The sequence below is a fragment of the Melospiza melodia genome, chromosome 5 (genome assembly GCF_035770615.1).
Source record: "Melospiza melodia melodia isolate bMelMel2 chromosome 5, bMelMel2.pri, whole genome shotgun sequence".
Taxonomy (NCBI): domain Eukaryota; kingdom Metazoa; phylum Chordata; class Aves; order Passeriformes; family Passerellidae; genus Melospiza; species Melospiza melodia.
In genome coordinates, this window is record NC_086198.1 from 20,041,701 (window position 1) to 20,058,041 (window position 16,341).

Below are 16,341 nucleotides of genomic sequence, written 5' to 3' on the forward strand. Positions count from 1 at the left end.
AATTAACCAGCTGCATATGTTTGTCCCCACTTTTAATTCTGCAGTCACATTGAAAAGTGCATTCCACAGTTTGTATTTTCCCTTTTCTATTCCTGTCCCTTACCAATGCCATTCTTCCTTGCAAGTTCTTTCTGCACACACGTTGCAGGCATTCATCGCCTTGTCATTTGGAGTGGCACTCATCTCTAAAAATGTTGCTGTCTGCAGCCTCTTCTTGGGAAAGCCATCATGGGTTCCCTTTGTAGGCAGTGAAGTCCAGAAGGCAGCTCAGCAGACCAGATGCAGGTTGGAGTAGGTTGAACAATGCTCTGAATGCCTTTGCTCAGATCTCCATGGCTTGTGAAAGGAATGCAGGGCGCTGTCCTCACCTGCAGAGATCTGTGTGCCAGTTTCCTGTATGTGGGGATGAGTGTGGCTTTACTAATGTTTAACTAGGTTATTCTGCTCACCTTATGTACACGGGTTCAGCCCCTAAAGATGTCCTCAGTGATGGAGCCATCATTCCTGGGAGGGATGGTTCATTCATTCCACGTAACTGCAGTCTCTGGTGGCCTTTCGAGCCCTCTGCACTACACACAAAGCTAGGCAGCAGCATGTGACTACTGATTTCCTTTAGTGAGAGAGCACTGCTGGGGCTGCAACATCCCAGTGGAATTGCATTAGAGGTTTCCTCTCTAAGTACTGTGCCTTTCAGAATTGCTTTCCAACAGCACACTGAATGGTCTAAGTGGGGAGGGGAGTTTTAGCAAGCAGTCAGTCATCAGGAGCATCCTGCTCTTAAGCCAAGGTAATGATGGCTAGTTGGAGTGTGCCTACATTTTCCCCAAGTGCCTGCAGGTCTGCTCCCTGAGTGCAGGTATGTATACGTGTGCAATTGCCCTCATCATGTGCAGCCAAGCCGGGAGAACAGTGTGTTTATAGAAACTGTCCTTAAGAGCGATTGCCTCTTGAAGGAGTAGAGCCCATATAAGAGGAGTGGGACTGTCTCCAGCCAGCCCTGGGAGACGATGCTGAGAGCATATTGAAAAGCTGTCTTCAGCAAAGGCTTGCCAGTTTAACAACTCTGTTCACTGTTCCTATTGCACAGTGGGCTCTTTGACGCAACAGAAAGAGCTGCCTTTTTTTTTTTTTTTTTTTTTTTTTGCTTCCTCTTAAATCCGCCTGGCCAATTTAAAGCTTGTGGATATTTCTTCCCCCTCGGGGAAAGCTTATGTGAGGATTTTCTTTTTTAACAGTTCATTCCGTGAAACCATTTTTTTTCTCCTTGTTTGCTGTTAGAAAATGTTGGAGCTGAACATAAGGCTTTCATTGCAGGTCAGTGACTGAACTCTTGACCAGAGCATTTAACATTTGAGTGTCACTTTTGTAAGCACTGTCATTTGGGAGGAAAAAGCAAGTTAATAAGGCTGTATCGTGTGAGCCCATGTGTGCCTACTACTGGAACAGAAATCTTTTTATGTCTCCAGTGTCCGGGTTCTGTGTGGATGAATTTACAATCTTCCTTTTGTGGACAAATGTACTGAATTAATATTTTAGTGAGCATTGAGGTAATATCACAGTTAAGTCTATATTATCTAATTCCTGAATGTCTCTACTCCCTTAAAATGCAATAAATCATACTATGAATTCCAAATATATAAAGTTCTTGTCTTTTTTTTTTTTTTGCAAGGATTGTCTTTTTGAGTTTTAATTTTTTTTTTTCTGCACACTTTATTGGGAAGTGTGTTATTCCTGGGCACATGCTGTCTGAAGGAAAGATAGTTATTAGCTACTTTGTATTTCTTCTTAGATTGCTGTCAAGGGAACTAAGAAAAGATGTAGGCATATTGTTAATGTCTCTCTTCAAGCTGTATTTGAGGTAAGGCAATTTTTTATCCTTATCTCTGAAATTAGACTATGAAGTAGATGCAGTATTTACTTTCATTATAGTTGCTAAGATTATCCTGTTGCTATTTGTTTTTCTTATTGATAAAATGTGTTTAGACTTGTCACAAAACTGTTCCTTCCCTATGTAAGAATGAAAATCCTGTATTTTTATTTCAACAATATCTACTACATATCTGCATGTTCCTATTAGCTTGTGTTCTCTGGATCAATGAAAGATCATTTTTTGTAGTTGCTTTGGATTTGTCCACTATGCTTATCATATTGTGTGGGAGTGAGTGGATTTCTTGACCTGGGTGGGCAGTTCTTATGCAAACTTTGTAAAACTGAGTTTCAAATTGTTTCCACTGTGAATCACTTTCCTTGTAAAAGAATTACTTTTATGGTAATGTTTAACTTGAGTAGAATTGTTTTCAAACATATACAATGTACTTTTTGTGTATTCTTTTTTAAGAGCAGTCCAAATAAAATAGTTATTCATATCAAGCTGTTTACTTCCTTGTGTACTTAATATTGCTTCTTACAGGAAGTATATAGCTTTAAAAGGTTGAATCATTATTTTTGAGCATCAGAATAGCTGAAAGGTGTCACTGCAACATTGCCCAATGCAACTGCATTGAAAATGGATTTGTGTGGGAAACCACTATTGGTGAGTTATGATTAGTGCATGGGGAACTAGAAAATACTATTTCTTGTTCATATTTCTTTTCAAACAATTTAAGAGCTTGCCATTCAAGGGATGTTAATTTTTCTTTTCTGTATCAAGGTTGCAGTTTTTATAATTCAAGATTTTTGCTCATGCTTTCTATAGTTTTCTCATTATTGAAAGCAATCTATATGAGTATTTGGGGCATCTTTTTAAGGCAAACATGCTGTACTGCATGTCCAGAAACACTTTCGATCTAGCAAAATGTTTTAAATCTGTCTTGTTTGGCTCCTCACATCTCTGAAACTGTTTGCTGTTTGAATTCCACCTAGTGTTAGTTCCATTCAGAAGTGTCCTTTAACAGTTTGTCAAGAGGGTTTTTTTTTACTTGGGATGGGGTAAGGAATGATAGAAGGCAGAGTTACAAAGTTACACTAAACCATTTTTCATTTTATAGAACAAAAATATTTACCCCTGTAAATATTTACAATATTCAAATGAATAAATTAATTCTAAGATAGTTTTAAACCCATTGAGGCTTAACTTCCTTTAATCAACATTACACCAAATCTTATTATTTTCTGTCATCTTATTATTTGGAGTTAGAAATCCATATCCTGTCACAGTGCAAATACCTACTTTATGTCTGCAATCTCTTTTCTCTGTCAAAAAAAAATCTCCTTTATTCCCTATTCTTAAAGTTATCTCAAGTTGAATGTTCCTTTAAAAACTGTAAATTAAGCAGTTTAATAAACTAATGCAGTCTTTATAGAACACGTTTTCTGAACCTTTTTATGAAAAAATAGATAGGATCTCTGATTCACCATCCCTGGCAGAGGGTGTATTGGGCTGCCTCCCTTCCCTTCTGATCTCTGGTTTGTGAGGTAGCCAGTACTGCTTTCCAAATCTTATTAGACTCCCACCACGAAGTGTTGACATTCTATGGACATTACTTTGCCAGAAAACATGAATAGGGAAGGAGGATAAGTGATGTGTATGGCCTGGTGTGTTCTTTGGGATCTTTGGAGTTGATGCAATATCTTACTGGATTCCATCCTTCTTGCTTCCCAAGACTTACTGGAAGGTGTTCATTTTTTTCCATGAAATTTATGGTGTCAGCTTTCTACCTAGTCAATGTTGGAGAGCTCATGGCTTGCTATATTTCACCTTGCATGCCCCAAACTGGGCTCCTATTACCTGGTTAACTGAGTGCTTATTTTCTTACCTGTGTCTTGCCAAGGAAAGGCTCATTAGTCTAAACCATGCACTATACAAGAGAGGTTAAGTGGAAACGCACTATCAACTTTTGTTTGTAACAGTTAAAATCAGCAATGCACTTAGAAACACTTACTAAAGATATGGACAAAAAACATAAGGCAAAAATGCTGAATCTATTTACACCTAGCTTCTATTTTCTTTCACCCTGTCCTGCTGACTTGATCCTCTTCTGACAAATTTTTTTTGTTTGCATGTAGCTTACCTTTCAGGTCACATCTCCTGGAGAAAGTCTTCTCACAAGCCTCCATCAGTTAGTTACCCTCTGGTGAGAGAAAGCTCTGTCACACTGCATCTTTGTCCACACCACCACACCTCAGGTCATTCTCTGATTCTTGAAGAAACTCTCATTTTTTATTCAGTTGCACTACAAAAGTTTTGAGACAGTGCAGTGTTAATCTTTCATCCTCAACTGTTTGTGTGTACCCAGATAAGATGTCAACATTGTCCTCAATGATTTCCTTGTTAGAGACTCACTGATATCTTTATTAGTGTAGGTGTTACATTCTTTTACTTGACTGGTTAGTCAAAATAGGAGTAAATGTCTTCCCCTCCCTTTGGGACTTAGTTTGCAGAAAAAATGTCTTCATGGTGAGCTGTATTCTCTACCAATGAGTAAATTAACACATTCAATGTTGTGCAGAGGTTTGTCTTTCTTCTGACACGGAGACAGAAAGTTGATTGTCAGAAGATAGCAGAGAGCTGTGTGTTTTTTTGGTTTTGTTAAGGTACCTCAGTGTTAGGGTAGTTACAGTTCTGGATTCTGTTTTCAAGTTCATCATCAACAGGTTTATATGTTTTAGGCTAAACTGTACTTTTTTAGGCCAGTTCCATGCCAATGGGAATGCTCCTAAAAGTACATTAGCATTAAACATTGTTTAAGGATCATCTAGTTCCAACCCCCCTGCCATAGGCAAGCACACCTTCCACTAGATCAGGCTGCATTGCCTTGATAACAGAAAAATGTTACTGAGTCACTTGGACATGACCATCATCCTCCTAAAGTAACAGAACAGTGATAGAAACTCTGCTGAGGTTAAATCCTCAGAACTACTTTTTCCTTTTCCCTCTCCCTTATGTGTCTGACAATGTTGTGGTTTGGCAATTTACTGGCAAGAAGACATGGAACAATATGCACTCCAGCAACATTGGAACAGTATGTAGATACCCCTGGGAATTGTTTCTACTGGAGATGATTGGGCAGCAGCAAGAGGTTTCTGGCTTACTATTTCTTAAAAGAATTTTTTTTATAGCTGAGGCTATAAATAGTTGACAGTTCTTAAATTGAATAATCCCAGCTTCCTTTCCAGGATAAGAAACTGGATCAAGATTTTCAAAGCCAAAAGTCTGCAGCCCAATATATCTATTAATCATCTACTCATAATGTTGCTCAGATTTTGAGGCAATTCTCTTATTGTTCCTGTTTTGTGTATGGTGAAAAGACTCACACAGAATCTTGCCACTGGGCCCGTGGCAGAGCCAAAAGCTGGACTTATATGTCCTGCATTTAAGGTCAGCTTTTTGCCTACTAGATTATGTTTTATTGTATAGCCATATTTAGAAATCAGAATCACTTAATTCAGACTAGTTGAGCGATCTGTAACTCCATCTGGTTTACTAAGAGATAATTTCTTTTGAAAGTTGGCTTAATAAAGAATTACAGGCCAAAATGTTCAAACCACAGGAGTGATTGAATATCCAAAGGCCTCCCAGGCACATGCACCAAGGCAGAGAGCTTCAGAGAGTTTCATGTTACCCAGACCAGTACTGATGGTCAGTGGTTTGTGTTGCACTCGCACCTTTTACTGGGATGTGAATGGTGAAAGGGAAGGAGATGTTCTGTCACCTGTGCTGCCATTCCTGCTACCGAGGTGGTACTTCAACTTCATCTGGGAGGGCAGAATATTTCAGTCTTAAAAGTGGTATTTTAATACTTGTACAATTTTAAGGTTTTTCCAGTATTTTCCCCTATGAATTGATTTAATAGAAGGTAGTTATGAAAGTCCTGGCCATGATCATAACAGAGGTAGACAGAGCTACATGTACCAGCGATCAGTGGTAATCACTCAGTGAACCAAGTGGCTTCCAGTTTTGAGGGGTGCATTTTTATTTTTTAGCTTTTGTAGCCAGTCACCCAACCCCTGATAGGACAGTTAAATTTCAGCTTGCCCAGACCAGAGTATGTCTGTATTTGTGTTCTTTGATTCATGTATCCTACAACTGATATTTTCATTAACATTACAATGACCGCGTACGTACCGTCTTTCTTCACAGAGGGAAACTTTGAGTTGTATTGATTTTGAAAGGAGGAGCTTTACATCAAATAGTCATTCCCATGTGTGCTTTTAATGTGGAGCCAGTATTTTAGGAAAGCATTCCTCTTCAGTTAGAATAGTCTGAAAATAGAGGTAATAGAGGTAAATTTTGAAAAACCCTTTGTACAGGAAACTTTGTATTATTTTATTTGTGAGAAGGTGTAGCCTTTAGATTTCAGGGAAGAGATTTTAAATAAACTTTGGGAAATCTTGTAAAAAGCTATTAACAAAATATACAGTGGTGTGCATAGTGAATCATGTTACCTGCACTGCTTTTTTCTCATCATACTGCTATTAAGTATAAAAAAACTGTCTGAAGGGAATATATAACACATCATAATGCTACCTCTAATCCTAGCAAATTTAAACAGAAATATTTTAGATTAATGAACTTACTGTGAAAGTAGTGGTTGCTAGCTTAAAAATTGATACAGAGACTTGTTTGAGCCACAGGGATAGAAAACATGCCACTGAACTTTCAATTTACAGGATAGTGTAAGGTGATTTCATGAGATAAAAGTCAGTGGTGAAGTTTTCTGATACTTAATTGAACTATGTATATAAATTTATGAATTAATAACCTACTCCAAAAATATAGCGGCTTTCTCTGAAAATTGTTCAGGAAATGAAAAGCACTTACGTAATGTTAAAGGAATGAAAGGAAAATTTCTTAGCATTAGAGAAAGGAAAATAAAGCTTCACTCTAAAATCCTTAGGAACTAACTACACTAAGAAACTAGATCTTTGCAAATGTAAGGTACCTGCAAAAACAGTTTTGAGACACATTCAGAACCCCTTAAGAGTGTTGTTATGAATTGGTGGCTCTAGTTTTCTGATGGGAACAAAAAAAGTTTAGAATTCAGTGGGTATGGATGTTTGCATTTGTCCAGTGTGGTTTAGACTTTGTTTTTCTTCCCTGCTATTGGATCTGCCTTTTGCTATGACAGCCAGGTAGAAGAAGTTGAAGAAGGCTGCTGTTACACACCTTGTTTCCCAGCAATTCCAGGGAGTGGCAGGAGAGACAGAGCTATATGAGGCACCTGCATGTGCTGTGCACTCCAGCCACAGGAGTATGTGGGAAGCAAAGCACTTCAATTTCACCCAGGCACCACTTATACTGGAGTGCTGGTTCTTCCTGGTTAGCCCAGGTGGGCAAGTGAGGAAGTGAGTCACATCCAAGGAAAATGTAAGCTTTTTTTAGAGATTTTACAGATGTATGTGACAGAATTTTTCCAGTAAGTTCAGGGCCATAATTTTCTTACTTTCTTTCAAGCAGTTCATCTGCTTGAGTTGGTGAAAACAGGCTCATCTGGTGGTAAAGCTTTTTGGTTTTCTTAGGGTATTTGTCTATTTCTCATACTCTGATTAGAATCTTTTGGGCTATTAACTACTACTAAGGTCAAAGCTTCAGAGCCCAAGTAAAAAACTTGCCTGGCAGCTACTTAGTAATATTGTAAACTTATTAAACATCAAGAGAAAAAGAGACACAAAGGTGTGGATTAGATTTATGAATTAGGATTTAAAATAAAATCTCAATTTTACCTCTTTCCTAGGAGAAAGGAGCTTGTAAAATGCATTTGAAAAGGCTTTGTATCCCAGCTGGAACCCTCTGGCATTTTATTGAAGTAATCTTCATTTGTTTTCTAACCTCCATCACTGATATAAAGGATTTTTCACTTGTTTAGTATTACAGTATGATTTCACTTTCATGCAACTCCAGCATGCCGTTTATGTGGGTCATATATTCCTCGTCCTCCTCTATATTGGTCTAGCATTTCTAATTATTTCCATATTCATGGAGCTCAGTCACTACACAGCCAATTGAAACAGGCAGGCTGCTCAATGTCTTTTCCACTCCAGGAGTAATTTAATCAGGGAGTGACTGCATTATTTTTTCAGAGCTGAACTGTGCATGCCAGGTGATCTGCAGCGGAGAAGAGCATCATTATTAAAAGGCTCAGACGTTCCATGCCATTTGTGCTTCTGTGACTTGTAGTGCAGCTAACGGTACTGTCCTGATGTTTTTTCTCATATGCATGATTCAAATGTAGTCAGTTAGAGGAGGTAGAAAAGAGGATGGATGTATAAGGGGACTGAATTTATGCTGCATGAGACTGAGTTTCAAAGATGTGGCGTCCTGTGAGATCCTTCATCGCTGCTGTATTTGTTTTACAGAAGTGCTGGTACTCACAGAGCAGATTAAGTGAATTTCTTTAGTTTCCTTTTGAAGTTCCATCCTAGAGTTAAAAAATCTTACATGGAATTTTGATATTGGTACATTCCCACATAAATATTTCAACTTTCATAAAGCAGCAAAGGAGACATTTGGCTTTGGGGGAAAAGCCATCAGGGATCCATTATAATCTTCATCTGGGCTGATAATGTGCTCAGACAACCAGAGGGAATAGGTAAGCCTTGGCTGTCACAGGTACCTTAGAACCATAAGGATTTCCTTCCACTGAGAAGAGCCGAATGGATGTCCCTTGCTATCAAAGGGAGTCCAAGGGAAGGGTAAGCTCTTTTCCAGAGTTACCAAGGAAAGAGAGAAGGTGTGGGTGATGCAGATCACAGAGTGCTTGTGTCATAAATAGCTGTGCTGTGTCAATTTCTTGCTGCTGGGGACTGTTATTTAGATGAACATTGGGTACAGGTGACAACTACATTTTTCTTTGGAGTCCTTGGGCTGGGCAAGTCCAAGCTTGCCCACAAGCTTGTGGGCATGATTTCATGATGGAAGAATGGCACAGGTGAGGTGAGCATTGCCTTGAGAGTGCCACTGCAAAACTATCCTGAGGGCCCCTTTCAACCTGGTATTCTATGATTATATGGTTGCTCAGTAAGACTTTTCTGCTGTTTCTTTTAGGAGTTGTGTTTTCACTTTTATATTGTCTTCAAAAAAATAGAAGTTGAAAATATTTAGGGATTCAAATAATGAGAGTCAAACTGTGTCCACAGCTCCTCTCTGCTGAATATGCACAATCATAAAGATGATTGGTGATAAAATCATCTGACTCTTATAGTCACAGAGTCAGTTAGACTCTGTCTAACTGATACTTGAACCTTTACAGTGGCATGTTAAAAGCTTTCACGTTGGTCTAGACTTCTTTAGTTTCTTATTTCCTCACTGCAGCTGCCATGGGCATCTCCAGTCTGGGTGCATTTCCCCCCTCCTATTTGAAGTACATAGACATTTTCCAATTAATATTTATGATAACATACCTGTGTAGAGAGAAAAACTCCCACCGTCTAGAGGTGATATTCTGATCTAGAGGTGAATTCTGATCTTTCACCTTGAGATTTTTGGAGAAGCAGTATTCAGCGTATTAATAGTGATGCTAACTCTTACACTGCTAGGGTTGAATTTGGATTGTCCAATTCCAGATGCATTTCAGTTCAATATCTTGTTATGCTTCCTTGCATGATAGTGAGGAGAAGAAGCCACAGCAAATTATTTCATCTTAAGTATGTATCCCCTTCTGTTTATTTTCAACATCTTATCAAGATGCATAATACAGTGGGCATCATCATTATTGTTTTTGCTACAGCTGGAAATATCAAGAGGAAGACAGGGAAATGACTTGCACAGGATCATCTTACCTTCAGGAAGGAGACTTGGCTTACTGCTGTTCAGTCCCATAATATAGTGACATATATATCTGTCATGTAGGAGTTGATCAGGACTATCTTCCAGACCAGTTTCCAGACTCTTTCCTTTGGAAAGGTATTGGAACCTGCATGTGGTGACCTAGAAAGTGCAGTAGTGTTTTGGAAAGTTCTGATGTGCTGTACGCTGGTCACCTCAATGCACTGAGAGGTTTTGCTCTTTCTTACAGTATTCTTTTGTTTTTACTCCATGGGCTTTCTTCAAGAGAGGACTTATTTCCCTATATGAAGGCTGTAGTGTACTTTTGCCTGATGAATGACACAGCTTCTGAGCTGTTGCTCCTCAGCTTATGGTACACACTTAATACTAAACTTTTGGTCTTTCTCATCAAACTGATGTGTATGGTCAGTAGCAGTTCAAAGCAAACATTTCAGATTTCTTAGGACTGAAACAACAAAGCCAAGCCAAAAAAGTGTTACCAGCACTTTTTATATTGCACAGGACAATTTCCATTCAGCTATATCTATTTTCTGGCTAAATATTTATTTGTTTTCCTTGGATATTACATCTTTTTCTTAATTTTGATCTCTTTAAATTTTTTTATTCTCTTTCATCTTGCTGGTGTTGCAGATTAAAATGAATTCACTTGCATTCCTCAAGATTGTATCAAGGTAGAGGAGAAGAATTTCTAAATTGCACTGTTTTTCAGATCAGAAAGCAACTATGACATGAAAACTTACCAGTGGAGAAGATCTGTTGCAATTTACAGAGGAAAAAACAGCGGATGTCTTTGTGTTATGGTACTTATGTCAAAATTAAGGCCTGAGTCTGCATTTGGTTCTATATAAGCTGCAGCTAGAATTGGATTTTTGACAGTTTCCCAAGCTAAAACTGACATGGAGGTGCCTTTGTTTTCACAAGTTCCAAAATAGCTGCTTTAAAATTAATCCAGAGAAGGCTGAGGTGATACAGGAGGTAACAGAGAAATGAAAAGCTTCTGTCTTGCCCAGTGTATTATTCATCAAGCCTAGGACACCAAACTGGGCTGAAGTATCACCACTCTGATATATTGACACTTATTGTCAATACTGTACTTCTGTCTTCTCATCTATTGAATAATCCTGTTTAATGCCCAGAAATGTCAATTTTTACTGAAATCTGGTAGGTCCCAGTAATTTAATTTTGACTCCTGCTGAGACAAGACAGCGATTGTATGTTATTATTATGTTTCTGCCTTTTTGGTGCTTCATACTTTGTGTCCTCATACCTGTCTCCAGAACAGTCTCTTATGCTGAATATCTGCTTTTGTCCAGGTTTCCACCAAGTGGACAGCCTCTCTCTTAGGCTGGCCTAAATTGTGATGTACTTACCACAATAATTTTCATCTTTCCTCAGGTATTTCAGTATGTGCAGTCCTGGCAGCCTGGACTTGATGCCTCTTTCCAGGGTTCATTTGATTTCTCCTATTTTTTCCTCTGTCTCAATGTCTGATTAGTTTGATACAATTCACATAACTGTATTGTGCTGCTGACTGCATTATCTCTGAGTAATCCAAGACACGCAGACTGACATTTGATTTTCAGTGGAATAGTAACTGGGGAAGAGGTCTAGTTTGTCTTCACAAATATATTCACATGCAACCTATATTGTCATACATTATTTATGCAAGGATAGGCTGAAAAGCTTCTGAAAGATGGAAAATAATAATAAATTCCTATGAAGTAATATTGGGGTGCTTGGCAAGCAGTGCAGATATGTGCCATGGCCCTGAACTTCCACATGGTAGAAGGAAACACAGTGAGGTTGACAGAGATCAAAGAAGTAACACTGATAACCTATAAGGAACTGGCAAGATCCTCTTCAGTTTCTGCAGAGGAATCTGAGTTCAAGCTTTTTAGGGATGTTTATTGTTCTCTGTCTCAGGAGCTCAGTTAGGAGTCCAGAGCGCTGAGCTGAGGTGTGCTTTTGGTCAGAGAGCAAGCGCAAATTTATGCCAGAAATTTCCTCAGAAAATGATTATGCCATATGGCTTGTGGGAGATATCTAGGCTATGTTTTGACCTTATATTTCAGGCTCTGTTGCTGCTTACCATGGCAATGGGAACTGTGGGGAAATGCTGGTCATAAATAAGCACTGATACCTTTGATTCAACTGCATCACAGGACAGGTGACCTGTGTCTGAAGTGCAGAGCTATGGGCCTGGGGAGGGAGGCAGACAGTCAAAAGTCTATGGGGAGGAAGAAAGCCAGATAGAGACACCTGCCTAGGGTCAGAGAGAAGGACTAAGGTTTCATGTGGGGATGTGTCCTTTCTGATGCTTTTTTTTTTCCTGCCCTGGTTTACTAAGTTCCAGTAAACAAATAAAATATGTTCTCTTTTTGATGTAGCTTGGCTGAGTCACTATATTTCATAACAGTCAGAGGTGCCCAGAAAGTTTGTTGTAGCTGGATTCAGGCCTATTGGACTTGCTCAGATAAATAGACTTGGTGGAAAGAGGAGTGTTAAGAGCTTTCTAACCCAGCCTACCTTTGGGAAGAAAAAAAGCTGGTTGAGGCTGCACAGGGAAAGTAAGAGAGCAAACTGAGTGAGAGTCCCTGTGCACTCATCACTCCTTCCTGGGGAGAGGTGTGGTTCTCGTCCAGCCCCTGTTGAGCTCTCTAAGGCTCTCCTGATGTTCTCTGCAGATATGTATGTCTTGAACATGTGGGGAGTTTTGTTGTTTTGTTGGGGACTTTTTCCCAAACACATTTCAGAATCCAGGCCAGCTGCTACAGCTGCTTCCCTTCAGCAAAACCGCTTCAAACCATGCTGAGGTTTTGTGGCTCTTTGTAGCTGCAAACCTACTCACAGCCAATTTCCTCACTTTACAAGGGTATTTTAGCAACATAGTAATTCTAAGTGGTTCCATAAATGCCCTAATCTTTTGTCTTCATTTGTTTACTCCTCACTTCTTTCTTCCAAATATATTTTTCCACGCCTTTAGCAAAGCCAAGTGAGTCCATAGTGCTCCAACAAAGGTATATCAGTGTTGACGGAGGAGACTGGAGGAATGCTTGAGGACAGCACAATCCATCATTTAACCCAATCCCTTCTGATTCCTAGGATGCAGATTTCAGCAGAGTGGTTCATTTTCTCACAACCATATGGCTTCTTTGCATGCATGTGGTCTGAGCATTAAGCAGCAGCAATCAGAGCCAGCAAAGAGCCTGATACATTAGGAAATCTAGACTGTGCTGCTTGTTTACTTGGATTGTAAATGTCATCTTGGCAAGTGATCTCCTGTCTTGCATACACAATTTGTAAGTTGATTGCTGAGCTTAAATGGCATCAGCTGGGTAATGAATTTTAAGGTTTGTGTTTCTGTTCTTTAGTGACCCTGTGCACATGACATGAAGGTGCAAAGCACCTCTGAAGCTCCTTTCAGATGTTCAATTGCAGTGTATGTACTGAGCTAATCAGAGGGATTTGACATTTTGCTATTGAATAGATTCACTAAGGACTAAAAAAGATATTACTGTAATTTTCAATGAAGTCAGGCATGGACTGGTCTAAATAATGGCTCTGGTCAGATGGTCTACTTGCAATGTTCATTAATAGCAGTTACTACTGCTGTACTGATGTTTATTATACCAGGAAATGGCCATGCTGGGGTCTTCGCAATCATGCACTTCTGGTGTAGAAAGTATTTAAACTGTATAACTGGGCTGTCTTCTGTGGGTGTGGTGGAAGCATTTTTTCATCATTTCATGATTTTTTTTCTGGTCAGCTTTGCAGACTGAAATGAATCACACCTGAGAACTGATTTGTCTAATGAGTATATTCTGCATCTTGCAGGATTGTGCTAAAGTGTGCGTTTGAGCTGAAGGATGGCTGTGTTTTGCCAGTGCTTTAGAGCACTGGCAAGCTTTATTTCTTCTCAGGCCATAAAATGTGCTGCTAACAAACACTCGATTGCACGAGCCTCTAGTGCAGTGTGTATTGAGAAAGACTCTAAGATTGAGATACTCTGGAAAAGGAAGCTGCCTAAAAGAAGCAGCCTCCTTTTCCACCCATTACATCTAGTTGCCTTTAGTTTTGCCCACTTTGGCTGGACACCAGGGACCCATATCTACAGGGACTTCCATGTGCAGTTCAGCATCTGAGGAAGCCACTTCTCAGCTGCTCCTCTTGTCTCTCTTCATGCTGGGAATCCTTTCCTGCCTGTGCTAATGGATATAGAAGGCTTATCCTATAAGTGCAGCCTGGGGGTTTTGTGTGTAGCTGCCCTCCTTAAACTGCAGCTTTCTGCTTGTAAAGGAGAATGTGCTTGGAGGGAGTGAATTTCATGGGCCTTCTCTTCTGGAAGTCAAGGAGTGTGTAGAGCCTCCACCCAACAAATAGTGCACATATCAAAATAATCATCCTGAGGGTGTACCCTTCTTAAAAGAAGGGGGTGGAAAATGATGCTGTGAGATCATGATGCGGGTATTTACCTCACATTTATTCTTCAAATTCCTCCTAGTGCTCCTGTGTGACAGACTCATGTGAAATTCCAGATCTGCCAACAATGAGGAACCTCACTGTGTAGCTGCAATATGTGCACAGTATTTAGTTTTACACTCCCGATTTTAAAGGCTAGATGAGATAACAGAGTTCTAATTTCAAGGTATTTACCATTTTCTTACCCTTTTTCCTCTGGGCTGGAGTCATAGTTTGTACCATATTTAAGGTTTCCAGGCCGATTGCCAGCACTAATGCCTCATTTCAGTAGACCAGCCAAGCTGGTTCTGCCAGGGCCTCTGAAGTGGCCTGCACATCTGTTAGGGAGAAAGAAGAAGCTATGGGCCATCATCTGGTATTGGATGCCTTGCTGTCATAACAGATTCATTGAGGGCCCAACTGGACCTGATTTCTACTGAGCAAAGTAGAACAGTAAGGAACACAATTGTTGAACAGTAAGGAACACAATTGTTCTGGGAAGGTTTGCTGTGGATAAATAGAAAATGGGTAGGAAATGTGCAAGGAGTGATAGGAAATTGTGTAGCTTTCATCTGGAGCAGACCCCACTGCCTGGGAGCCTGGACATTCTGAAAGGAATGCAGCAAGACCCCAGGTAGAGCAGTTGGCTCTAACATCACTGATAATGAAGGAAATATTTGCCTCTGGAAGTTGGGATTAAATTGCTTTATTTCTTTAACCATCTGTTTGAAATAGCTTCTTACCATCTTTTTTTCTTTCATCCAGACATTACTTTTATATCAATATGCTACATTTTGCTGTCCTAAGAGCTTCTCAAAGCTATTTTGGCTTTTTACAAGCTATTTTTAGGCTTGTAATAATGGATGTGTGCATGACTCCTCAGCTGGCAAGCAGCTTATTAACTCAGACTGATGCCTGGTTCTTGCATCTTTTTATATTTTGAGTCAACTGTATCTTTTGAGATAGAATATTTTAAATAAGCAGAAGTAGGTGTACAAAACCAAAGGGGAGGCCAAAACCATCTGATTTTCATTATATTCTTTCCCTTTTCTGCGGAGTGCATCTTGGGTGTGTTGGACTTGCTGGAGATACACGGAACTATTGCACTGTACAGGTTGGCTGATGTCTTTTAATCCTGTAAAAGTAACTGAAGTTAGAAATAAACTGAATAAACAGTAGGACACTGGATTAGTCTTACAGGGGGCAAGTCAGTGTGTAAAAGCTAGCAGGAGGGTTTCCACTCCCTAGAATGTTACCTTAGCTCAGTTGTGGCTGTAATGAACACACTGTAATTATGTAAAATAAGTTAATTGGCATTGTGTGATGATGGCTCTTCAGGTGATTAAGTTAGCCAGGTAAATTCCCTAGGCTCCCATCAGGAATGTGGCTAGATGAAGTCCAGAAGACAATTCAGGAGGTAAGTGCAGGAGCCTGACCTTAGGTAATGTAATAAATGAGGTCTCTCAGCAGCATGTCTCTTACAGTAAATAAGGGAGAGTTCTGCCTATGATTGTCTGTAAGATAATCATGTTCTTTGAACTTTCTAGTTATTTACATATAATACACTTTTCTTTGTCCTTTTTGACTGCAGCTTAATAGAATCAAGTACTGATCAAGAAGAGTAGCTATTGAAATTGGTTGTCCTCTTTCAGAAGTAGCTAAAAGCAATACCTACATATGTAGTAGTATGCAACTTCTCTGAGAAGGAGATGGGAAAATGCCAATTTTGAAGCAATGAAAGTCAAAATCAGGGTAAAAATCCAGAAAAGTAAAGAAGGAAAGTAACATTTCCCAAACAGAAGAATTGTTTCATATGCATATCTGCAAAAATGCAAACTTATGCTTGGGGAATAAATTGATCATCACAATCACAAATTTATGCTCAGGGAATAGATCAATCATCAAAATCACAAACATTAAAAAGATTTCTTTCCTGTACAAGATTTTTTTTTCACCTTCCAAAGCACTTGGAATCCTCTAAGAGATGCAATGTAAACCATTACATAGATGGCTGATATCATCTGCTCTATCAGGCATTTTTTCTTATCTATACTTTCCTTTAAGAACATAGGGATTTGCCACAGCTTCTTCAGTTTCACTGAATTTTTGTCACGCTTTCAATGCAAAGTTTGTTGTGAACAGGAGAGAATTAAACCACC

The 16,341-nt window shown here is 39.3% G+C and overlaps 1 protein-coding gene across 4 annotated transcripts in view; it reads left to right on the forward strand.

The window, feature by feature from the left end:
• Positions 1 to 743: 743 nt before the first annotated feature.
• Positions 744 to 16,341, forward strand: part of CSGALNACT1 (chondroitin sulfate N-acetylgalactosaminyltransferase 1) — a 41,755-nt gene continuing 26,157 nt past the window's right edge. Inside the window, exons 1-2 of one of the 4 annotated variants that reach the window (XM_063156518.1) lie at positions 744 to 856; positions 1,790 to 1,858. The gene's annotated coding sequence lies outside the window, so the exon portion shown is untranslated. Of the gene's footprint in view, positions 857 to 1,170; positions 1,315 to 1,789; positions 1,859 to 8,043; positions 8,128 to 16,341 lie in introns of those variants that run through there. The other 3 variants (XM_063156514.1, XM_063156517.1, XM_063156519.1) reach the window with 3 other exon arrangements.